Source organism: Podarcis cretensis (genome assembly GCF_951804945.1).
Source record: "Podarcis cretensis genome assembly, chromosome: 9".
NCBI classification, from domain to species: domain Eukaryota; kingdom Metazoa; phylum Chordata; class Lepidosauria; order Squamata; family Lacertidae; genus Podarcis; species Podarcis cretensis.
In genome coordinates, this window is record NC_137178.1 from 73,754,798 (window position 1) to 73,780,348 (window position 25,551).

The following is a 25,551-nucleotide window of genomic DNA, read 5'->3' on the forward strand; positions in this document are numbered from 1 at the left end:
CCTGGGATCTGTTCTGCTCAGCTCCTCTTCCAGGTTTGTGTCTAGCCAGGTAAATATGAAACAGAAGTGAACAGAAAGAAGGCAATCCCTTGAAGGTTGGGAGTAATGAAAACACTAGTTAACTTTGCCTGAGAAAGCATCTCCTTGGCGAACACAGCAGTATTTCAAAACTATAAGTCTAGAGAGACCTGCAGCTAAACATCTGGCTGATGATTTCAGATCAATATTTAGCACATCCACCCACACACCAGCTCTTGACCTCCTGCCCCTCTATTATTTTATCAGCCACGTATGGGAAGCGGTTTGCTATGAGTGCTGTCAGCCAGCAATGCAGTGCAGTTGTGGATGGAGGAAAATTCATCAAGAATTTCTTGGGTCTTGAAATCCATCAGGAAACAGCAGTGGAGGTAGGGGGTGCTTCAGTTAACACTGTGACAGTGTGCTGCTGCTGCTGCTGGCTAGCTGGCTAGCTACCATCAATGCTATCCACAAGGTGCAGCAAGACATTTGTCAATCACGTCCCCTGCCCACAGCAGTGAGCAACGTCACTGTGTGCAGCTGATTTTTTAAAATAATAATAATAATAATAATAATAATTTATTTATATCCCGCCCTCCCCAGCCGAAGCCAGGCTCAGAGCAGCTAACAACAGTAAAATAACACAGCATTCTAAAATCAATTCATTATAAAATCAGTTCAAATCGAATTAATCGCAACCATTGGGCTAGCGTTCTATGAGGATTACCAAAGGAGGTGGTCAGGCTGTGCCTTGGCCAAAGGCCTGGTGGAACAGCTCTGTCTTGCAGGCCCTGCGGAAAGATGTCAAGTCCCACAGGGCCCTAGTTTCTTGTGACAGAGCGTTCCACCAGATTGGAGCTGCAGCCGAAAAATCCCTGGCTCTGGTTGAGACCAGCCTAACCTCTCTGTGGCCTGGGACCTCCAAGATGTTTTTATTTGAAGACTGTAAGTTCCTCTGTGGGGCATACCTGGAGAGGCGGCCCCGTAGGTACGAGGGTCCTAGGCCGTATAAGACTTTAAAGGTTAAAACCAGCACCTTAAACCTTATCCTGTACTCCACCGGGAGCCAGTGCAGCTGGTATAGCACCGGGTGAATGTGATCTCGCAGCAAGGACCCCATAAGGAGTCTCGCTGCAGCATTCTGCACCCGCTGGAGTTTCTGGGTCAGTCTCAAGGGCAGCCCCACGTAGAGCGAATTGCAATAATCCAGTCTGGAGGTGACCATCGCATGGATCGCAGTGGCTAGGTCAGGGCGAGAGAAGTAAGCCAGCCCTTGATTCCCAAAGCAATTCCGCACAGAGTACTTTAAAATTAGCAACAACAGAGCTTAAAAACAAGGCAGGAGATATTAAAACACACCACCAATAGTTAGAGCAATTGTGAACAGCCTCAGGCACTAAGACCTGAATCTTCAGATGGTGCTGAAAATTCATAAGAGACCATGCTAGTTATATCTCAGAAGGGAGGGTTTCACCCATGCTTTGCCCCATGCTTTCTGGACGCAGGTCCACACTTTCACAGTCCATATCTGAACAATGGTTCTTTGCCTTACTGCTTTCCCCAGGAAAACCCACTCTTTAATGTCGAATTGGAACAAGCAGGACAATTTGGGTTTTCCATGGGTCGCAGAGCGTTTCACCAGGATTTGCCTTCCTTGTGACTGGCCTATCATATAAGCAACAAATAGCCACCACAGATCTCATAGAATTGAAAAGGATTCTGAGGATCCTCTTGTCTGACCCCCTGCAATGCAGAAATATTTAAAAGAGAAGGTTTTTGTGAGGAAAGCTGTAGGGCACCCCCCCTCAGTGCCGGATTTATGTATAAGCTAAACAGGCTATAGCTTAGGGCCCCATTCTCTTGGGGGCCCCCAAAATAATTTAAAGGAAAAAAACCTGGATGTACATTTCTAAAATATAAGATAAAAAACAAATAAAATAAAACCTTCATACAGAAACAGTGTTGTGTAGGCTCCTGTTTGTTACGTGCAAATGGCTTTAGATACCTATTAGGTCCATAAATTACCATATGGCATATATTCAACACAAAAAAAGCAACAATTTGTTGTTGACAAAAGACAAGTAAACTTATAAAGGGCCTCATTACCTTCAGTAGCTTAGGGCCTCATCAAACCAAAATCCGCCCCCCCCAAAAAAAAACCAACCCCAAAAACTTCAGGCATAGACTAGGAAAGGGCAGATTTGTGCCTAGAAAGCTCTGAGGAAAATTTGTGTAGATGAGCCCCGAGAAAACCCTCCCCAGTGCTTCCACATAGTAATGTTCAGCTGGGCTTTATGGCTGAGTTAGACTCGCTTTCTCAGTTACTCAGATGCTAAGCTTGGTTATGTCTAAAGAGGGCCATGGTGCGAAGGCAAAGCTCAGTTCTTAAGGCAGGAGCACCATTCCAAAGCCATTTCTCCTTTCTGGGCCCTTCCCTGAGTTTGTACTGCATTGGCTGTAATGTGTTTATGTTGGGGGGGGGATGAATTTTCTCCCATTGAAGTTTGATCCTTGCAGAGCACCTGAAGTTTACTCTTTTACACGCTAAGGGTGTTCCCTTCTCTGGTCTCGCCATGTATATACCAAAATGTCAATTTTGGGTTCGTGTGGCAAGGTTTAAAATGCAAATTGTCTGCAGGTGCAGAATACTGTGAAGCAAATGCAAAGTGGCAGATTAGCTAAAGTCTTAAGATATGCCAAATAGATTGTAAAAAAAAGAAGAAGATACAGTAGACAAGTCATAATTTTACCAGCACATGCAGCTCCACAAGTATTAACAATCCATGTCCCTATTAAAACTGGAAAGCAAGAATTAGAGAAGGGTGGGATTAGCAACCTTAAGGCATCTTTAATCCTAACTTTCCCCAGTTGAAGACTGAACTAGGTTTTCATTCTAGGTGTAGACTTGGAACATAGTAGGGGGCAAGACCTTATGGAATGTGGGTGTGTATCTAAGGCAGGCATAGGCAAACTCCAGATGTTTTGGGACTACAACTCCCATCATCCCTGACCACTGGTCCTGCTGGCTAGGGATGATGGGAGTTGTAGTCCCAAAACATCTGGAGGGCCGAATTTGCCTATGCCTGATCTAGGGGATGACCTATCTAGGGGAGAAGCAGATGATGGACCTCAGTGTTGAAGTAGTCTCTGTGTCACACAAGGACCTCACATGCTGGGTAATCAGAAACTTAGATAAATGCAATACTGTTTATATAACGGCAGGAGTGGGCAATTTCTGGGCTTCTAGCAACTTCCATCAGACCTATCCAGCACAATCATTGATCAGGGATGATGGGAGTTTTAGTTCAGCAACAGCTGGAGAGCCTCCGGTTCCCTGACACAGGGCTACATAAACATGGAGGGGAATTCAGATAGTGAATTTGGAAGACTGGGGTTAAGGTAATTGTATATATTTTGGGGCAGGGGAGCCAGCGATTTCATTTTATGTACTTGGAAGCAAACATTCTCCTCAACTGACATACACAAAGCTATATCCTGCACAGAAGCGATTTTTAAAGTCAGCACTTCACATTATTTTAGTCAAATATTTTTGACTTGTTAACATTGTTTAATGTGCTTTTAAATAGGTTTTTAAATTTATGCAAATAAAAGGCATCAAATTTTCTTTCACTGCATATTGCAAATGTTGGTCATAATCCTTAAGAAAAATTCCACTGATGGCCAGAACAAATCATTTTTATTCTCCAAGCCTAAAGTAGTTAACTATGCAGAAGCAGAAGCAGCCAACCGCTAAAGCAATAGGAGATAAACTTCGGTTGCCATAGGGAACTGTTAAGCAAGTGTAGACTATAGCCTTCATTCTGTATCTACAATACAGTTGTGTACACTATATTTGAGACAATTATATCTGGGAGCATTAAATTTTTTATTTGGGGTTGTGCATAATTTCTAAAATATGAGGTGCTCCATGGACATCATATTCTTTTAACTGGGAGTCCCATTCACCTAATCATAGGATGCAGAAATAAATGAAGAAGCATTATTTACAGAAAGGGGGTGGGGACACAAAATTTTAAGCCCCTCAAACCATTTTGAAAGTCATTTCAGGTGTCAGCAGAACCACCTGCCACCCCATAAACAAAAAACTAACCACCCCGTTTTGCCATTTGAGTGGTGGTGAATTGGGGGTGGCCGTTTGAGTCCACTTCTAGGGGAAAGCAATGGTCCTAGTCTGTAGCCCCTGAAGGTTTTGGCAATATTCCTTCAGAGCCCCAAGGTCTTCTCAAGATTCTTCTTTGTTAAGGAGGTCTGAGGCTCTTGTCATTCTGAGGTTCTAGAGAAGCTTAACTGTACAGATTTTATCTCTATCCGAAGTTTTCTGGACAAGGTTCCATCTTCTCAGGGTTTCTTCAGTGTCCAGAACTATGTGGTTGTTCTATTTTCAGTCCTCTATTTTAACCGTCCTCACTTTAAATCTGCCTCTTCATGTTCTTTGCTGCTCTGAAGTTGTGTTGATGTTATTCCTAAAGCTCCCTTCTTCGTTGTTCCAGAGTTTGCAGCTGCTACTTCTTGCTTCTCCTCCAGCACCCAACCCCTTGCCTTCTGTGTAGGTGGGGGCTGAGTTGTCCTCTTCAGGCTGCTTTTGCACTCCAGCTGTTTATACATCCAGCTGTGATCTAGTTAGGTGCAGTTGGAGCTTGTGACAGTCTGTTGCTTAGGCTGGGTGTGACTGAACAGATCCATCTAAGATGGGTTATCTAGGTCGTAGATGGTACCCCCAAAAAATGCAGAGCCCAAAACTTAAGAAAGTTAATTCATATATATTTCTAATGGATAACCTGAGCTAGAGGGAGAATGAGAATGTTGTTGTTGTTGTTTTGTTGTGTCCGACTCTTCGTGACCCCATGGACCAGAGCACGCCAGGCACTTCTGTCTTCCACCGCCTCCCGCAGTTTAGTCAAACTCATGCTGGTAGCTTCGAGAACACTGTCCAACCATCTCTTCCTCTGTCGCCCCCTTCTCCTTGCGCCCTCCATCTTTCCCAACATCAGGGTCTTTTCCAGGGAGTCTTCTCTTCTCATGAGGTGGCCCAAGTATTGGAGCCTCAGCTTCAGGATCTGTCCTTCCAGTGAGCACTCAGGGCTGATTTCCCTAAGAATGGATAGGTTTGATCTTCTTGCAGTCCATGGGAATGAGATAGCTTGGAGCAAATCAATGGAAGGGTTTGGAAATAGATAGGATTTGGGTTTGGGGTTTTTACAGTGATGACTCCATGAATGATCTTTCCTGCTTTTTTGACACCAGTGTAGTTGGGAAATTGTGCTGGCAAGTAATATAATTCCGAGAGGTAGAATTGCTACAGCAGAAATAAAGCTGTTGGTTAAGGGCATTAAGGATACACAACACAAGCAGGAATGAAATCTATTGCCATTTCTGAGGCAGGCTTTGATAAGCAGGATATTGTGAAGGGTGCAGAGGTCTTGGTTTAAGTTGGCCCCCAAGACAAGGTATATTGTGTAGGAGAACCCAAGCTGATTATAGGTGAACTATGGAGGTCAAAATTAAAGAGGATGACACTGAAAATACAGATGAAAAAAATCTCTGAAGCATTCAGTAGAAGCAACCAAGAGAATAAGAAGTTGCAATTTCTGTCCCCAGACACACCATTAAAAAAAAAAAAAAAAATTCAAAGGCAACAAAATTGTGAGAAAGGTCTGCTTTACTGTTACCATGGATCCATGTTTAAGATAGCACAAAATTTATTTTAGAGAAGAGCATAAATCAGAACAGCAAACTCTTAGGTTTCAATCCTCTGTGGAACTTTCTTCATAGGATTGCACTGTTAGAATATTTTATGTAAGGCTCAGTTTCTCTAGGCCTGGCACAAATCCCATATTTTTCTCTAGGTTCAGGGCAGTGTGATTGATAGAATTCCTCTTTTTATTTTCATGTTTATGGTAATCAGGTGAAGTTTGGACTTCCTAGTGCAGGAAGGTTAGGGTGGTGAAGTTTGAGCCAGGAAGTCCCCTACTTCAAATCTTTCTTCAACCTCAAACTCATTAGGTACCCTTAGGTAGCCCATTACTCTCTCCGCCGATTAGCATATTTAATGTTTCAAATCTTATTTCCAACTGTTTAAGGAGGCAGGGTCTATGTAGCAGAGACTGGGCCAGTGCAAACAGGAACTGAGCAGGAAGAACCAGCAGTGCATTGTGGGATTTTGATGGGATGCTTAATGAGACTTTTTTCCCAGCTGCCATCTTGGTGTTGGCAACCCCTGTGTTAGGCCGCGTCTTATTCTCACTGAGGAGTTAAATCAATTCTGCAGATGGACCTTTAGCCTATAGAGGTACATTTCAAGCTCAGGTTTGCATTTCCACTGGAGAATTAGACCCCCTTTTAAGCGTCTTGATAAATTACTTTGAAATCATGGGTGCCTGAGTCCTGCTAGTTCTGCGTCTATACCAGGGGTCAGCAAGGTTTATCGGCCATGGGCCGGATCACTCCCGCAGAGATCGTCTATGGGCTGGGCCAGCGCAGCACAACACCGGAAATCTGCGCATGTTCATGGTGCTGGAAATCACTTCTGCATATGCCCAGATGCCAAATATAGCGCCTGCGCAGAAGCAATTTTCGGTGTCTGGGCATGTGCAGAAGTGATTTCCGGTATCTGCGTGTGTGCAGACGCAATTTCCGGGGCTGCTCAGTGAGTCCCTGCACCACGCTACGCTGGTTTAGTGTAGCGCGCAGGGGACTTGCTGAGTGGGCGGCTCGGTTCTGGGGCGGCTCATGGGCCAGCAAAACGGTCTTCGTGGGCCAGATTCGGCCCATGGCCCACACCTTGCCGACCCCTGCTCTATAAAGGTAAAGGGATCCCTGACCATTAGGTCTAGTCATGACCGACTCTGGGATTGCACATTCATCTTGCTCTATAGGCTGAGGGAGACAGCAGACAGCTTCCGGGTCATGTGGCCAGCATGACTAAGCCGCTTCTGGCGAACCAGAGCAGCACATGGAAATGGCATTTACCTTCCCACCAGAGCGGTACCTATTTATCTACTTGCACTTTGACGTGCTTTCGAACTGCTAGGTTGGCAGGAGCAGGGACCAAACAACAGGAGCTCACCCCGTCGCGGGGATTCGAACCGCCGACCTTCTGATCGGCAAGTCCTAGGCTGTGTGGTTTAACCCACAGCGCCACCCGCGTCCCTGCTCTGTACATTACATTATACGTCCCCTGCTCTATACATTACATTAAATGTGTTTTCGCTGGTTATAATTCAATTATAATTAGCACTGGTCATGTCTCTTTTCTTTAAAAAAATAAGGGGGGTGGGAGGGCTATCTGAGCTAGGACTATAGTGGGGTAGAAGGGGGAATTCAACCTCTCTCTCTCCCCCCAGTCCAGATAGGGGGAGGGTCAGCACACAAGAGGTAGCCAGAACAGTTTTGTCCCCTTGTGCCGTATGTAAGGGATTGCTTTCACTCAGAGCTGGAGAAATTCCCACACGAACATCGCTGGCGGTTTATGCAAATTAAATTGATTTTGGAGTTTGGTATTCAAGGCCGTGCTTCTACCTTCTGCAGCAGTGAAACATTTACCTGCCCCAGCGGCCCAACTGGCAGGGGCCTGGACTCCGTCTGCAGTATGTTTCGCCAAATGAGGAGACACACAGAATCCTGAGGAGGACTGTAGTGCTTCAGACTGCATGCTTAAATTTCCACTTGCAGTGTAAACTTTGTAAAAAGTGCTGAATAGCTCAGTGTTGCACCCGAAACCTAATATGGAAACAATCAAGATTTAAATATATTTTACCAAAGAATTGGGTGGTGTTTTTTTCTGGTGTGCTAACTAGAGTAGCATATTGATTAAAAAACTAAAGCTAGACGGAAACATGGGACTGAATCCTATAGTAGAATCTTAAACTAGTGGCATCAACTATCCCTCTTTAAGCAGCTGGTTGGGGTGCTGCTTTTGAATTCTTTACTACATTTTTTTTTGGGGGGGGGCCTCATTGCCAATTTAAAAAAGAACCCCTGTCATATGAATAAGAGTGCTTCCACCCAAGGCTGCTCCCTGATGTGCTGGTTTTCCATGATGATTCACCAACAGTCTAAAGTGGGACACTCCATTCTAGCAGCTCAGGATTCTTAGCAACTTATTGCATCCTCAGTTCTGCAGCACCAGCCCTCTCACATGTGGAGTAGATCAACCTAGAACAGGGGTAGGCAACCTAAGGCCCGGGGGCCGGATGCGGCCCAATCACCTTCTCAATCTGGCCTGTGGACGGTCCGGGAATCAGCATGTTTTTACATGAGTAGAATGTGTCCTTTGATTTAAAATGCATCTCTGGGCTATTTGTGGGGCCTGCCTGGTGTTTTTTACATGAGTAGAATGTGTCCTTTTATTTAAAATGCATCTCTGGGTTATTTGTGGGACACAGGAATTTGTTCATTATTATTTTTTTCCAAAATATAGTCCGGCCCACCACATGGTCTGAGGGACGGTGGACCGGCCCACGGCTGAAAAAGGTTGCTGACTCCTGACTTAGAATGTTGTCCAAACAGCATTAGGTTCAAAGCACTGGGAGTACAGTCGTGCCTTGGTTCTCAAACTTAATCCATTCTGGAAGACGGTTCCAAAACCAAAGCATTCCAAAACCAAGGGGCACTTTCCCATAGAAAGTAATGCAAAATGGATTAATTCATTCCAGACTTTGAAAAACAACCCCTAAAACAGCAATTTAACATGAATTTTACTATCTAATGAGACCATTGATCCATAAAATGAAAGCAATAAACAATGTACTGCAGTCAATCAATCAATCAATCAGTAGCTGAACTGGGTTCCACACAGTCACAAAAACAAAACAAAAAACCTGCAAAAACAAAAACACAAAATAAATAGCAAAAACAGACAGACTTCAGCATAACACTCAAAATGGAAGCGTGGCACTCAAAACAGAACCCGTTCGGCTTCTGAAAAAAGTTTGCAAACTGGAACACTCACTTCTTGGTTTGCAGTGTTTGGGTTCCAAGTTGTTTGAGTACCAAGGCGTTTGAGAACCAAGGTACCACTGTATATTTGAAACTGGCCCTCTGAAATTCTTCAATTTCTCTCTTTTTCTGAGGCTATGATTGCTTCAGTATTGCAACATTTGAAGTTAAATTTTATTAATAGAGTTCAGCCAGGCTACTGTTGAAGTCAATGAGAATATTTCCTCTTATCCCAATGTCCCCACAGTTAGTCATTCACTCTGAAGTCTTTTGTACCCACAAAAATCCAATTTCTTGAAATTAATTTCACCACTCCCTTGAGCTATTTTCTCACTGTGGAAATGCCATACTGCATGCAGGCAAAAGAAAAGTTGTTTTTATTATGCATTTTATTTTATTTTTTGTAGCAAGTTAAACATTATTTCAATTTAGTCATAGATTCTGGCTCTATGGTGAGCCTAAAGCAATGAATAGGAGCTTTCAGGATTCGAGAAGAAGAAAACAGAATTGTTACTGTAGCACCCTGCTTGTGGTTAACGCTTAGCTGGAATGAAATATTCAACGCAGCAATAGAGAAATTAAAATAATAATTTATTTGTCAGACAAATAAATATGAGGCAGAGTGGTATATGGTTACCAAGCTCTGGCCTGGCCTCCTGCCATTCTGGCCAGCACTTATATTTCCTTAATCCAGCCCCCTTGCTCCTCCTGTGGCTGCCTCTGTCCAATCAGCCTGGTTGAAATTCCTATTGGCTGTTTGCTAGAACCAATCACAAAAGATACACCCATTTCCTTCTGCCCTTTTATGGGAATCAAAAAGCTATATATTCTTCTATCTATAAATGACAAATAAGTAGTAATATATCTTACATGTGTCTCAACAAGGAACCTTAATTACCAGCTCACCTCGCCCTATTGCCCTCCAAAACAAATGGTTTAATCTTAAATTTTTATCTTAAACAGATGTCAAGGATCATCATTGAAAGATCTCCTTCCTTTGGAGGTCTCTAAACAAAAGCTTGACAAATGCTCTAATGATGTTTCCTGCTTGGCAGGGGGGGCTGGTGGCTGATGGCCCCTGTGATCTCTTCCAACTATATGAAATAAGAATCTAGCATAAGGATTTAACATTTCTTAGCTTCTAATTCCTTTGCATAATTACATTTAAGCCAATATATTTAATACATAACATAAATAACCTTTTTAAAAGGAAAAGAAATCTTAAAAGGATCTCAGTTTAAGAAAGAAACAACTTTAGAAAAAGACTTCCCAAAATACTCTCTTCCTTTCTGCCAGCTAGATGCTTTTCCATTGCTCTTGACCTTTGAACCTTAGGAAAATATGGCTCAAGTTTAATGGGAGGCACATGGTTTTATTTTACTATTTACCCACTCTTAATTATGTTTATCTCTTTTTTTATCTTCTGTAATATGTAGGGTCAGTGTAACCTTGGCTGTCAGCCTGTAATTCCCTTTTTACGACTTTGAGAATTGTTTTCTGCTATAAATCAGGGGGCCCCCTTGTCTAGGAGGAAAAACATTTTGCCAAGGTTCTTAGGCAGCTGCTCTTCTGCCTGGCATGAAACATTTGAAAATCTTTAAGCTCATTTTAAAATACAGGCCCTGATCAAGCCTCAATAAAAATGCAGGCTATGATTAGATGCCTCATTACTGCAAGTCGGGTGGGTGGGAAATGTAACTCTAGACCAAGAAAACAGATTTAAAAGCAGAAAGAAAGCGTAGAGGGCTGCTTTAATTAACGGTCCACAGCCTCTTTTTCTGTTGCAGATCAGACTGTTTCACATAAAATATGTATGAGGGACATTAAGTAACTCCTAAAGCCATCCCATCTTAGACTTTGATTTTATTGTATCTTAAAAACAAGGGATGGTTAGTCCTGATCAGTAGTTGTATGGAAAAATCTTTAATAAAGCACTCAAGCAGACATGTAAAGCCTAGGTCTGCCAGGCCTGATGTGTCCAGGTTTTAGCCTTTGCAAGTTCTCCAGGATTGGTGAGAGTTTTTGCTGTTAGCTCTTCTCCCTTGCCTGCTGCATCCATTCTTCAGCTTCCAGTTATAGCCGGGCTATGCTGCTGCTGATAATCCATCAGGTACCATTCCCTGTGTCCACTGAGTGTCTCTAGTTTCCACCCAGTCTGCTAGGGGAGACACCCCCTCTCTCCATTTTCCTTCTCCCATAAATCTCAGACATTGGCAACCTAAGCTGATGTAAGGCTCTGGGTCATTTCTGATGTCTAACATGTCTAACCCATATCACCCTACTGAATTCCACATAATTTTCAGAGCCAAGAAGCCACAAATGTCAAGCCAGCTTCTTCTTATCATTTCAATCACCCTAGGCATCATTTTAGCTTTTAATGTAAATAATAATAATAATAATAATAATAATAATAATAATTTATTATTTATACCCTGCCCATCTGACTGGGTTTCCCCAGCCACTCTGGGCGGCTTCCAACAAGTATTAAAATACAGGAGTCTGTTAAACATTAAAAGCTTCCCTAAAGAGGGCTGCCTTCAGATGTCTTCTAAAAGTCTGGTAGTTGTTCTTCTCTTTGACATCTGGTGGGAGGGCGTTCCACAGGGCGGGTGTCACTACCAAGAAGGCCCTCTGCCTGGTTCCCTGTAACATGGCTTCTTGCAGCAAGGAAATGCCAGAAGGTCCTCGGCGCTGGACCTCAGTGTCCAGGCAGAACGATGGGGGTGGAGACGCTCCTTCAGGTATACTGAACTGAGGCCGTTTAGGGCTTTAAACGTCAACACCAACACTTTGAATTGTGCTCAGAAACGTACTGGGAGCCAATGTAGGTCTTTCAAGACTGGTGTTATGTGGTCTCGGTGGCCGCTCCCGGTCACCAGTCTAGCTGCCGCATTCTGGATTAGTTGTAGTTTCTGAGTCACCTTCAAAAGTAGCATTGCAGTAGTCCAAGCGGGAGATAACTAGAGCATGCACCACTCTGGCCAGACAGTCTGTGGGCAGATAGGGTCTCAGCCTGTGTACCAGATGGAGCTGGTAAACAGCTGCCATGGACACAGAATTGACCTGCACCTCCATGGACAGCTGTGAGTCCAAAACGACTCCCAAGTTGCGCATCTGGTCCTTTATTTATTTATTTTGGATATGCAAGGGTGACCTGCATCAAAATGTTGCAGGACGGAGTGCTCCTTCGACTATCCCATGATGCTCCATCCCATTCCATCTCCGTGTGGTCCTCTGCCCCCCCATAGACATATAGCATAGCCCCTACGGAAAGGAGCTGCAGCTCATGATTAGTGAGGAGGGAGCTTAACCCAAATTCTGAGCTTGGACAACACACTAAGCCCTACCTTAGCTTAGTTCAGTATGGCACAAGAGTCAACAGGACCACAAAGCAGCTGTGAGCTGCAGTCCTGGTAAACCATAGTTTGGCCCACCAGCTTGTTAGAATTCCTGCTCCATGATTGCAGTCATGGGATTGTTGTCTATCACATGACGGTATGTGTTTTGACTCCACAGAGTGGGAAGTGATGGAGACAGGATGTTTGTGTTACTGTGTTCCATGAAGCGGAACTATTGTCCTTTGTTCTTTCTCTTTGCTGTCTGATGCTAGAGAGAGAGGAAGCCATGTTGCAGTGCTCTGTGTGTGTTTATATGTAAATAAAGTAGATTAGCCAAAACGCTGGGTTGCTGAGGTCTGTCACACAATGCTGTGCAAACTCTGTGGATCCTTAAGTGTGCTGGTGTTGGTTGGCATCCGTCGCTGTGATGTTCGGGCTGAAGAAAGCTTATGAAGCTCCCGAACGAAAGAGCAGGAGGGAGAGAACATGCCAGTCGGGCATGCGTCTCTGCCAGGGTCCTACTCGAGTGTAGGCTGAACTCCTGTATGAATCTGGCTTTGAGAAAAGCAAGACATGATGGTCCCTCGCCAGTCTTCTTAAGTCACCATTGTCCTTAATTTATATACCACCTTTTGATATCACTTTACACAAGGCAGTTCACAAGCTGAAGAAACAGGAAAGATCACACACCTTATAACAACCTGTTCCATTCCAAAAAATGTCATAATAAAACTGTAACTTTTAAATAAACAGCTTATTTCAAATAAGGTAATATTCAATAACCCATTAGAATATAATGGTACATGATAAGATTAAATACCAGCAAATAATAGTTAAACAGAAATTCACTCTTAACAGTTACAATAAATAATTTCTAGACTATAATCAATAAAAATAACAGCAAGTTACAAGGAATGAATGAATGAATCTTTATTTGCATCAGCCATCGGCCATAGCAATAAAACAACAATACAATATACAAAGAATAGAATTAAAAATAAAAAGGGAATAATATAACAAAATGCAAATTGAAAAGCAAAGACACACAATTTATACATATATATATATGAATTTAATACCCCTGAACCCAAGATCTCTTTCCTATTTATTTACCTCATGTTCAGATTCTCATCATAGTGTATGTGTGAAATGCACATTTTGTTCCAGTGGCCGTCACTTTGTACATACTTACAATGAATCTCTTCTGTCACTTTCTGACTATCAGTTATTGCTGAATTCTCCCCCCTCCTTCTGTCACACACTGTATTTCACTGATAAGTTCTTTCCCCCCAGCCTGCAAGGGAGTAGCAGAGAAGATAAATTGAGCTACACCTGCAGACTTGGGCTTTGCATGTTCTTCTGGTTCAACAACCAATCTTGAAGTACTTCAGGGAATTTGTCCATCCTCTCGGCTAGCTCTCTGCCCAGGGTCAGAACATAGCATTCATCAAACTAACATATCTGGACGGGGGGAAAGCAGTCTGCTAACTTAAGGGGAAACGGTCTTGTTTTTCCATGCTGCAAGAACCAAACCTTATCCTCTACTTCATGTAACAATGCGTTCGTGTCTTTATTGACTCATAAAAGAGAAGGAAGTTATAGTTAACTTCCTGGTGTGACTTGCTGGTGAGTGATAATGGTGCTTTGACGTGCATGGGTGTGGTTTGCGTGGCAAGGTCCTGAACCCTCCCCCATTGTAGAATAAAGATACTTGACACCAGAATTTAGGTTAATGGGCTGAAAAAGGCCACAACTTTATTGATTGCAGAATGTGAGTGGTATTGGCTTAGGCATTGTAACCAGTGATTATATCTGACTCCTGCCCGCCTTCAGGGAGTCTAATAAGGGTTAACCACCAATAGGGGGAGCCCTGTTGATGCACATCAACTAGGAATTCCCCCAGGGTCACCAATAGGGGTTGTGGTAAGGTCCTTGCCCCCATCTGGGCTTCGGACAGAGGACACACACCCCAGATTCCTTTAATGGAATACGCTTGAAATAGGAGGAGTAGGTGATGGCCACCACCTCCCCTCCCCTCCAACCGAATACTCCAATGCCTAACCGCCACCCAGATTCATCCACTGGAATTGAAGGAAGGGGCTGTAATGGTAGATAAACGGCAAGATCTGGTGCTAGACCAAAGCACTCTGGAAAGTACAGCGCCCCTATTTAAGCAGCCACAGCTGCCAGGCAGAGATAACAGAAGCAGAGGGAGTGATTAAATGTCACTGTACTGAGTTATAAACCAGGGTTATAAACCAGCAGCTCTGAATCGGATGAGAAGGAGCCGTAGTCTCACCTGCTCCTGGGCCTCTGATGCAGGAGTACCTCAAGGCTGTATTCCAGATTGACCAGGGAAGGTTGAACCAGCAGGCTTTGCTCTCCCTAACAGCACAAACCCATCACTACGAGGGCCGTTCATTAAAGATTTCCCCATGGACTGAGACAAACGAAACTGGGCACAGTTTTTAGTCCTTCTCTACATAGCTACCAGCAAGAGTCACACACTTCTTCCATCGCTTTATGCAGCTGTGGAGACCTCATCTGCAGAAGTTGGCAGGTTGTGTTAGAAGCCACGACTTGACCTCAGAAATCAGCATTTCATCATCTGGAAAAAGCTTGCCCATCGTCATGGTTGGAAAGAGGTGGAAGTCCGATGGTCAGGAGAATAAGGGGGGGGGGTGAGGAAGGATATCATAGCTACAGGGTCGCGCTTTCGTCTGAGCAACATGCGAGTTGTGAACCAGGGCGTTATCCTGCAGGAGGTGGACACCTTTGGCCAGTATACCACACCTCTCAATTTTGATGGCCTTCTACAATTTCTGCAGCAGTGAAGCGTAGTATGTCCCAGTAATTGCGGTACCCTTTGCCAGGAAATCCATCTTCATTACTCCGCGCTGGTTCCAAAAGACCGTGAGCATGACCTTGCCCACTGATGGTTGGACATGTGCCTTCTTTGGAGGTGGTGAGGCAGAGTGCTTCCATTGTTTGGACTGGGATTTAGTCTTTGGGTGATAATGATGGACCCATGTTTCAACCTGAGTAATTAGTCTGGCGAAGAAGTCATCATGGTTTTCGTGACATGTGACCAAAAGAGCCCGTGAGCATGTGACCTTTCCCGTTTGCAAATGGTCGTGGATGATTTTTTCTGCAGAGCCCACACTGATCTTGACATCTGCAGCCAGTTGACGAACTGTTATGCGGTGATCCTCCAAAATGGCGGCCTCCACTTGCTGGATGGTGTCTTCATCAATGGCAGACTGTGGTCGCCCAGGAATGGGAGCCGTTCCACCGAAATCCGACTACATTTGAACTGACAATGTCAGTGCTTTACTACGTCATACGATGGGGCATCTTCCGCATAAGCCCCTTGCATCTCATCGAACATCTCCCATGGTGTGCGGCCTTTCAAGTACAGGAACCTGATGACCGCTCTGCATTCAACTGGTTCCATTATCAGATGTCACTCCACGTTAGCACCAGTAACAGAGAAACTGTTAGGAGTGCAGAGCTACAAATTACCACAGTACCAATGGAGAGATGTAGAATTATACATGTGCAATTTCATTCTCCTACAATAACCGGAAGTGGGTCAGGTGAAATCTTTAATAAACAATCCTCATAGTACATTTTTACTTGGGCTTCTCACCCAATCCCCTGCACTAAATCCTCCTCCTCCTTCTTCGTCAGGCTTTGGGTAGGCATGGAGATATGCAGGTATTGTATCGGGGGCAAGCTGTAGTCTGTATTCATATATCCAATATGATTCAGTGGAAGAGAAAGGTAGCAGCAGAGGGAGAGAGAGAGAGAGAGAGAGCCATAGTCACTTGGAATCCTTCTCTTTCTGTCCAGCTAATTCTTTTGCCTGCCAGTTCCCCCTGGATTTAGCAATGACGGGAGGGTGCAGAGTTCATCTAGGCTGCTGTACAGGAATATGTGGTCCAATAAAGTATTCAATAGCAGCTTCAGTCTCTGCCTGAAATTCTAAGCAGAAAAATAAATGTCCATTCTGTTTGGATGTCTGCAGAGTTTCCTTCTGCACTGTGCATTAAAGGAAAGGCCTGCATGTTAAAATATCCTCTTCCAGGCAATAAACCAATATTCTTTTCTTCTAGATTGGAGTGTCTTTTAGAAGTGTGCAGAACCCGGCCTGTTAGATTGACATTGTGCAAAACAAGCAAAAATGAAATATCCCCTGGCTTTGTTATGAGGTCCTAGCAGGCCGTTAAGATGTGCAGCTCTCAGTTTTCATAGGGCAGGTTTTTTTGCAGAGACGTGCGCACCTACAAATCACACATTAATTTCTTTAAAATAGTCTGAAATGTAAAATAAACAATCTGATTCTTGGGGAAACCCACATACAGTGGTGCCCCTCAAGACGAATGCCTCGCAAGACGAAAAACCCGCTAGACGAAAGGGTTTTCCGTTTTTCGAGGCGCTTCGCAAGATGAATTTCCCTATGGGCTTGCTTCGCAAGACGAAAACGTCTTGCAAGTCTTGTGAGTTTTTTCCCTCCCCCCCCCCTTTTTCTAAGCCGCTAATAGCCGCTAATAGGGATGCTTCGCAAGACGAAAAAACCACAAGACAAAGAGACTTGCGGAACGAATTATTTTCGTCTTGCGAGGCACCACTGTACTTCATTCATTGTCATGTGCATTCAGATAATAATTTTTCCCCCACAAGGTTTTTAGTTTTGGATTGAAGAACTGTATTGATATTATTGTTGTAAGCATAATATAGGACAGTGATCAGCAAATGGTGTTTCCACCAGAAGAGTGCTCTTGGCTGCCAGCTTGCAAAGGTGGTCCTTGCATAGGAGAAGCATCTGACCCATGGTGTGGGCCAACAGGTCATGAGAGGGGGGTAAGTTGAGGTGTTTCCCACACCTGCTACCCACCATGAAGTGACCATCCACCAAAAGGAGTTTGCGTGTTCAGACCCAGAAACCTCCCCCCTGAATAAATTCACACATGACTCAAATTTTGGTTTGGTTTTTGGCATAATTTAGGCCACAACTTTATTGATTACAGAATGTGACTGGTTGCATAGTGTAATGGTTATAAGGGGTTACTTGTGCGTAAGTTGCCGTTACTTTTGGCTAGATCGCCTGGCTAACCATGCCTCGGCTGACAGCCCTCACTCCGTGGCTGTTCAGTCGCTTGCAGAATCCATCAGTGGGCGTTTCTTGAACCTCTTCCAGCATAGAAGCTGTTTGACACCAAGTCTCCGCCTACTCTCCCTGCGCGGGACTCTTCTGCGCAAGGAAGGAGTGGGCAGAGGCGTGCCCGTGCTCTCTCCACTGGTCTCGGGTGAAGAGTCTTGGAGACCCCTCTCCGAATCCTCCATCTCCCTCCCTTCTCTACTGGTGTTACGTTGAATTCCTTCCCCCCTGCTGGTCCCCTCTCCTGCATCGCTTTGGAGCCTTGCCTCCACCTCTCGCTCCGATGTCAGTTCCCTGACACATAGGCTCTGGTTCGACTAGCTCCCTGCCATGCAGGTAGTGCAGACCCAGGGTTCCAGCGTAGGTCAGCCAAGGGTGAACAAGCGGGCACAGGCTAACTCTGCCACCCAAAAGTCCCCCAGGACTCAGGCACGGGCACAACCCCCTCACAGAGGTTGACCAAACCATCGAGCCCCTGGATTCCTTTAACGGAATACCCTTCACATAGGAATGGTGAGAGCGTTCTCCCATCCCTATCACCTGAACCAGAGCCTATCCGCAACCTTACAAGTTGTGACGATTTGCTACACAGCAGGCGAAACCAAAATGGCAACAGTCAGTCAGCCAAGTGGGGAAAATTCCTGCCGTGCCCCTGTCCCAACGACACACGACGGCATAGCAAGGTCAAGTGCGAAGCCCTAAAAGTAGGGAGAGGTGGGTGGGTGTTCCGAATGCATGCACCGAAAGAGGAAGCTCTGGGTCACGTGCATAGGTATATATAGGTCCCTTGATCCATTCAGCCTGCATCCCATTGGCCTGATTGAACCCTGCATCAAGGGACGTACCAATCGGGTGTTGTGGCTATCCAAATGTACCCACCCACAACACAGGGTTTGGTTGCCAGGTCTCACCGCAACATGTGCCCACTTTAAGGGTGGACCCGATTTCTCACTATGACCTGGAGTTTAAGGCATCATTCAGTACAAGGAATATCAGTACTGGAAAGCACTACTGACAAACAGTAGGATTGCAGCTTTGGTGGGGATGATTCATGGCTGTAAGCATTAAATACTCTCCTGCTTTAAAATCATTAATCCCTACTTCTTTCAAATACATTTAATTAAAAAGTTCCATTTTCCAGTAATTGCTCTTTTATTTTATGTAACCTCGAAATGGACTTCTGTTGCAGTGTAACTGTGTTTATGTAAACATCCATCTGGCCACAGGGCATGAATCTAGAGGTTTGTAATGAAGTAGAGGAGATTAAGAAACTCTGAACTTGCGTCCTTTTTAAAACAAAAACCAAAGAGTGTTTGTGTTTGTTTATAACTATAGAGCCAAGCCAAATTCCAGGAAAGTGAGAGAGAAAAAGCTCATTTGAACCCGTGTCATCCAGGCCTGATGCCTTTGGGTGATGGCAGTGAGTCTGACTCGGGATCCAGTGGATCCCAGGCAAGCTCAGCCCTGTCCTTGGAACACTTTGTGTTAGCCATTTTGTTACTCTAGGTGTTGGTTCATTCATAGTTTTAAAGATTCGTCTTTCTTTCTTTCTTTCTTTCTTTCTTTCTTTCTTTCTTTCATTAAAAAAATTCATTTTGTTTTATGAGACGTATGTCATTCTCATGCTGCTTTCTATTTGAGTGAGGACTTTTTTGATGTAAACCATGGGTAGGCATGGGATCCGGCCCAATCGCCTTCTCAATCCGGCCCCCGGACGGTCCAGGAATCAGCATGTTTTTACATGAGTAGAATGTGTCCTTTTATTTAAAATGCATCTCTGGGTTATTTGTGGGCCCTGCCTGGTGTTTTTTACATGAGTAGAATGTGTCCTTTTATTGAAAATGCATCTCTGGGCTATTTGTGGGATATAGGAATTCATTCATTCTTCTTTTTCCAAAATATAGTCTGGCCCCCCACAAGGTCTGAGGGACAGTGGACCGGCCCCCTGCTGAAAAAGTTTGCTGACCCTGTTTACATTGTAAACAGATTTGGTGAAGATGAAAAAAGCCAAATCACTTTTATCAACCACATTTATCAAGGGTTTGGCAGCTTATTAATCATTCCTTTAGAAAATCTGTTTTTACTTGCAGGGCTTTGACGGCAAACAGTACTTTATTGGTTAAAGGCCAGGGCTACATTTCACTACCACATTACTAGCCGGTGTAGTCCTTTTCTGCCATTTATTAATGCAGCAAGTTTCCTACAATTCAGTCTAAAAATAGAACCGGTTATGTGAATTACATGACATTTGAGCCTGAGCTGAAGTGAAGAAATGAGATTATTTCGTATGGACCTAGAAGAAGATTTGTTACAGAAGCAGTTTGTTGAATTTCGCCTTACATTGTTACTTCTTTTTTTACATGATTGCAGGCATGTATATTATACTTTAAGTTGCAAGCTTTAACCAGTTTAACTGATAGATGAATCAACTAAACTTTAGTTGATTAATTGACAACGCCCATTTTCATCCACTGAGCACATAATTTCATCAGAGGGCTATCATTTAAGGAAACATTCATGATAAATGTTAAAGACTGCTTTGTTTTGGTGCGTTACTGTTAATGTGAGATGAAAAGGAAAATATTCAAGATAGATGTGACTTATTCCTACTGGGTGGTAGTTTTTAAAAAAGATATCTTACATTTCATATGTATAACATTTACATGATTTTATTTATGTATTTATTTTCTTATTTAAGTATTTGTATATCTGTATATTTCTTAAAAAAATAATAATCAGAAAGCAGCTTCTATAAGTCCTACAGCAAAATTAAAGAATAAAAAAAATGAAATGTCAGCAATAAAACAATAAAATACAATAAAAATCCTATTATATAAACATCATAGATTGAATTCAGCAGCATTAAAATGTAAACATACATAGATCAGAGCAGCAAACCAGTTCCATCAAAAGCTTCATTGAGTGTGAATGTCTCAAGTCATGGGTCAGCAAACTTTTTCAGCAGGGGGCCGGTCCACTGTCCCTCAGACCTTGTGGGGGCCAGACTATATTTTGGAAAAAGAATAATGAATGAATTTCTATGCCCCACAAATAACCCAGAGATGCATTTTAAATAAAAGTACACATTCTACTCATGTAAAAACACACTGATTCCTGGACTGTCTACGGGCCGGATTGAGAAGGCGATTGGGCTGGATCCGGCCCCTGGGCCTTAGTTGGCCTTCCCATGTCTTAAGTGGTAAGAGAAGTGCATCAAGGATATAGCTGTCCTTGCCACTAGAGGAAAGAAGTTCCATAACCAGGCACCACCACCAAGAAGTCCCTACCTCATTCTACACATAATGAGCAACATTTGGTTGGGCTTCCTCTTCTGATCTCAAGGCAGGTTAGTATTGGCAGGGGGGTTTTATTGAATACTTGGATCCCCAGTCTTCCAGGGCTTTATATTTTTACTTCATTCCACTTTATATATGTCAACAGAAGCACCTTAAATTGGACCTGCTGACATACAGACAGCCTGCACAGATCCTGCACATGAAATTTCATCCATTTTGAGACAACATTGCCTCTGGCAATTGGGCATGCTGATTTTTTCAGCTTTCACATTTCCAAAATGAGAGGCGCTAAAAAGTTGTAGCATGGCTTGGGAATTCAAAAGATATTTTGGTTAAATTAATATAATTTAGTAAGTAAGTGCTTGCTAAGTAAAATGTGTGTAAAATTGCATAGAAATCATTAAAAACAATTGCCAAGTACTTGCAGTTTTATTATTATATTATATTATATTATATTATATTATATTATATTATATTATATTATATTGCATTACCTGACTTTTTCAGAAGGTAGAATTAAAATTCTTTGGTTTCCCAAAAGCAGTTTATGTGCTTCTTCATAAAACATAGACTTACCAAGCTCAATGTTACCCAATAATAATAGCAGATTTGAATTCCTCACACCCAATATTGTTAAGACTCATATATGTATAGTTTCATACCCTACTCTTGACAGTGCATATCTATGAAGGTCCTGGAACTAAATCTCAGTTCTCAGGCAGGGAGAGGTCATATGGGAGAAGGTACCCTGTACTTACAGGTCAAAACCAGCAACTTTAATTTAGCGCAGATATGAATTAGAATTAAATGGCGCTCTTGCCACATTGGTGCCATAAGCTTCTGGTGAGATAGCCAAGGACAGAGCTGCAGTCTGTACCCGATGATAACTCTGCATTAGCCAAGCTGAGAAGTCAACAGTGGCAAAATTTTGTAATTCGTTATTTGATGAATAAAATGGTTAACAGGCAGATTGCCTGAAAGTTTTATGTGATCAATTGGGAGGCTTAATTGTACCCTTAATTGCTTTTTGCTTTTTGTCGTGGTATTTGGGGAATTCATATTAAAAAGATCACCAAGTACCTGAAATAATAGTAAAGCGTGTTGTCATTCAAAGAGAGCATGTGTTGCGGTGGGGTTTTCCAAGCCACCACCCCTGTTGTTGGGCGGGTAAGGCTAGATGGTCTCTGGCAGATCACCCGCCCACCCTCCCTAATTTTAGGTCTCGTGTGTTGACCTTGCTATGCCTGTCATTGGGTCATCTGCTTTGAGGCAGGGGCCTGGTAGGAATTTTGTCCATTTGGCTGATTGGCTGGTGCCATTTGGTTTTTGCCTACTGCGTAGCAAATCGTCACAACTTGTAAGGTTGCGGTTAGGCATTGGTTAAAATTTGGTTGGTGGAGGGTTAGGGTTGGCTGTGCTTGCCCCTCCAATGCTGCTGCTGCTGCAAGGGAATTCCGTTAAATCCAGGGGGTTGCCATGCTTTTGTCTGTATCCCTGGCAAGGGGCTAGGGCCGTGCAAGCCCCTGGGAGCATGCACGGGGGGGGGGGGGGTATGGTATGGTGCCCAGCCCCATTCTCTCCCCAATATTATTTTCCCCTACTGGCTTTCGCTGGAATCCGGAAGTCAGTTCTGTCCCCAGGTGAGGGGACAGATAGGCCTAACCAATGCCTAAGCAACCACTCACATTCATGTATGTTAATAAAGTTGTGGCCAAAATTATGCCAAAAACCTTAAACAAAAATTCTGTGTGATGTGTGCTTTATTTGGGGGGGTGTCTTGGGGACCTTGACACGCAATGATCTTTTATGCCATGTGGGTGCAGAATGAGTGCATTCCACATTTAAAGGACGGTCGTGTGTGCAGGTCCTGCCTCCATGCTACAGATGCTCGTCTGAAGAGAGTAATTTGGACCTCCAATAATCCTTCAGATCAAATCCACAGCTTTGGGGCTCCATTTGGCTTGAGGGAGAGGTCACACCTGGGGCACACCTTTTGCATCCCCTGTCTCTCATATGCCTGTAGAGCGAGCGCATTTCATCGAAACGTTTTAAATTTGCCAAATTTCACTTTGCCTGAACGCTTTGAAGTGTGCTTGAATTATTTTATTTTTTTATGACTGTCATTTGCTTTGGATCGGTGATGACCTGAATCAGGCGAGCCGCTTTCTGGAGTCCTTCCGCACTTCAGCTAGCTGCCAAGGACACACGTCAAAAGTGACAGTGGGAGCGTTTTTATAGTCGGAGTGGAAAGCTGCAAACAGATAAAGGTCTAATTGTTGCACAAATAGGAAAAGCTGGCAGTTTGCATATCAGAAGCATCAGGTGTTCGGATTTGAGTCAGAACTGCTGAATAGTGGATTGTTTGCCTTTTGGAGGAATTGAGAGGAAGGAAATGTCACACACGGACACCATGTGACGGGAAACAGCACGAAGGGAAACCAACCTTTTTCCCGTGCTGTTTCCTTTAGATACCGTTTGCATGGGAATCTCTGCTAGGTCACAAAACATTTCCAAAAGGGAGTAGAAGAAAGCTTTTTAATCTGTAAAGGTAATCAGGATGCCATCGCTGAATGGTGATACTTTGAACCAGCTTCATAGAAGAAAGGAAAGCACTGGTTGTAGCAAATTGAAAGGACCAAAGGCAAGTTTAAATAAATATTATCTGGGGACCAATAAATAAGCTTCTGAATTTTGCATTCTGGTCAGACTTACATTGTTTGTATCAGCCAAGTCAACAGTAGGTTTCAGATTTAGGTCTTAGTTCCATGGAAGAGTCCCTATTGTCTATGCAAGTGATCTGAGGTTCAGCTCCAGATATCTCTAGTTAAAAGGAAGTCAGGAAGCAAAGCTAAGACATGGGCCTATTGGGCCACAGGCAGTACACAGCCTGAGGGACACTTGTGTGTCATGTTCACACTTTAAATTTCCAGATCATGTACACCATGGCTAGGCAAACTAAGGCCCGGGGGCTGGATCCAGCCCAGTCGCCTTCTAAATCCGGCCCATGGTCAGTCCGGGAATCAGCGTGTTTTTACAGGAGTAGAATGTGTCCTTTTATTTAAAATGCATCTCTGGGTTATTTGTGGGGCATAGGAATTCGTTCATTTGCCCCCCAAAAAATATAGTCCAGCCCCCTACAAGATCTGAGGGACCAGTGGACCTCTGCTGAAAAAGTTTGCTGACCCCTGATGTACACTTAAAAATCTTACGTGTACAACATCAAAGTACATAATGTTACTCCCATGCCCCAAAACACTGTCTGTTTGTTTGTCTGTCTGTCCGTCTAATCTTTCCGTCTGTCTACTCAGTCTCCCAATCTATTTCAATTTATACATAAAGCACTCAAGACAGGGGGGAGGTGAGAGAGAGAGAGAGAGAAATCATTTCCAACCATCAGTTCCATGCAGCAAAATCCAGAACTCTATAATATCATGTAATACAATTATACATATCTAATCTGGTTGTGATATTAACTTCTCTGTAAGGTAGGTCAGTATTTATATACCCAAACTGCAAATGCAGAACAGGGATGAAAGAGTGGGTAGCTGGCTACGGTCTTGTTTCTTTATATTTTATATATTTTAGGCTTTCTTATCTCACTTTTCCAACTCCCACAAGCTGTCCAATGCAGCATACAACTAAAATACTAAAATATAACCATACACATTTGCTCTTCCAATAGCTAAACAAGCATTTCCGCACACACAGAGGAGAGAGAAAAACGGAAAGGATAAAAACAAATCAGGCATCAACCAGGCCTTGGGGCTTGTCCAATTAAAAAGCTTTCAGGTGGTGTTTAAAGATGGTCAGCATGAGAACCAAAGGAACCTCCTGGATAAGGAGTTTCACACTGTAGACTCTGCTAAAGAGAATACCTCCTCATGTGCTATCATTAAAACTGAGCCTCAAAAGGCCGTGAAATGCAAAGAAGGGGTCTCTGCTGATGAAATATATGGATTGATCGCCTGGTTCATAGTAGGGAAGATGGCACTTAAGCATTCAGATCTCAACCTCACACAAATTAAAAGATGGTAGCCAACACTTTGAATTGGGCCTGGAATTGGAAGCCAGCATTGTTGCAACAAAAACGTAGAAAACCGATTCAGTCAGAATTCTCACTGCTGCATTCTGTCCTAACTGAAGTTTCTGAACAATTTCCCAAGGTACATAATGTGTGCTACACTAATTTGATGATCTGTGGCCTGCATACGTAAGGCCACCTCTATTCCAGGAACGGATACCTAAACTGTATAAGCACACTCCTGGCTACTACCTACCTGGCCAGCTACTACCTGGCTATTCAGGAACACTCGAAAATTGCAAACCTTATCATTCAAGGGGAGCGTTAGCACACCAAAAACAGACTGAAGCCCATCCCTGGATCAGCAATTCTCCTGACCAGTAGAGTCTCTGTCTTGCATGGATTAAGTTTCAGTTTGTTGCTGAACCTGACCAGAGCAAATGATTCAGGGCAGTGGCTGTATCCCAGACATATGATGAAAACGAGTGATTGGGCCCCCCCAATCATCATGATTCAGATGGTGCAGACCCTCCAAGTGTTCCTATTTTCCAGGGACAGTCCCAGATTTACAGAAGCCATCCTGGTTTCTGATTTTATCTCAGAAGCCCCCTCCCCCCCATTTCATCCAAGAAATGTCAGAGGGTATGTGTTATGTGACCCCTGAACCAAGGAGACAAGTAACTATACAACCTGTAGAAGACATCTGAAGGCAGACCTGCATAGGGAAGTTTTTAAATGTTTTATTATGTTTTTATATCT

General features: G+C 43.5%; 1 protein-coding gene and 1 long non-coding RNA gene across 6 annotated transcripts in view; one reads left to right on the top strand and one right to left on the bottom strand.

Moving 5' to 3' along the window:
• The window catches only part of LDB2 (LIM domain binding 2), a 237,886-nt gene that overhangs the window by 194,953 nt on the left and 17,382 nt on the right, over positions 1–25,551 (top strand). The window lies entirely within an intron of this gene.
• LOC307224699 overlaps positions 1–25,551 on the bottom strand; it is a 476,766-nt gene that overhangs the window by 138,076 nt on the left and 313,139 nt on the right. The gene's annotated exons all lie outside the window — the stretch shown is intronic.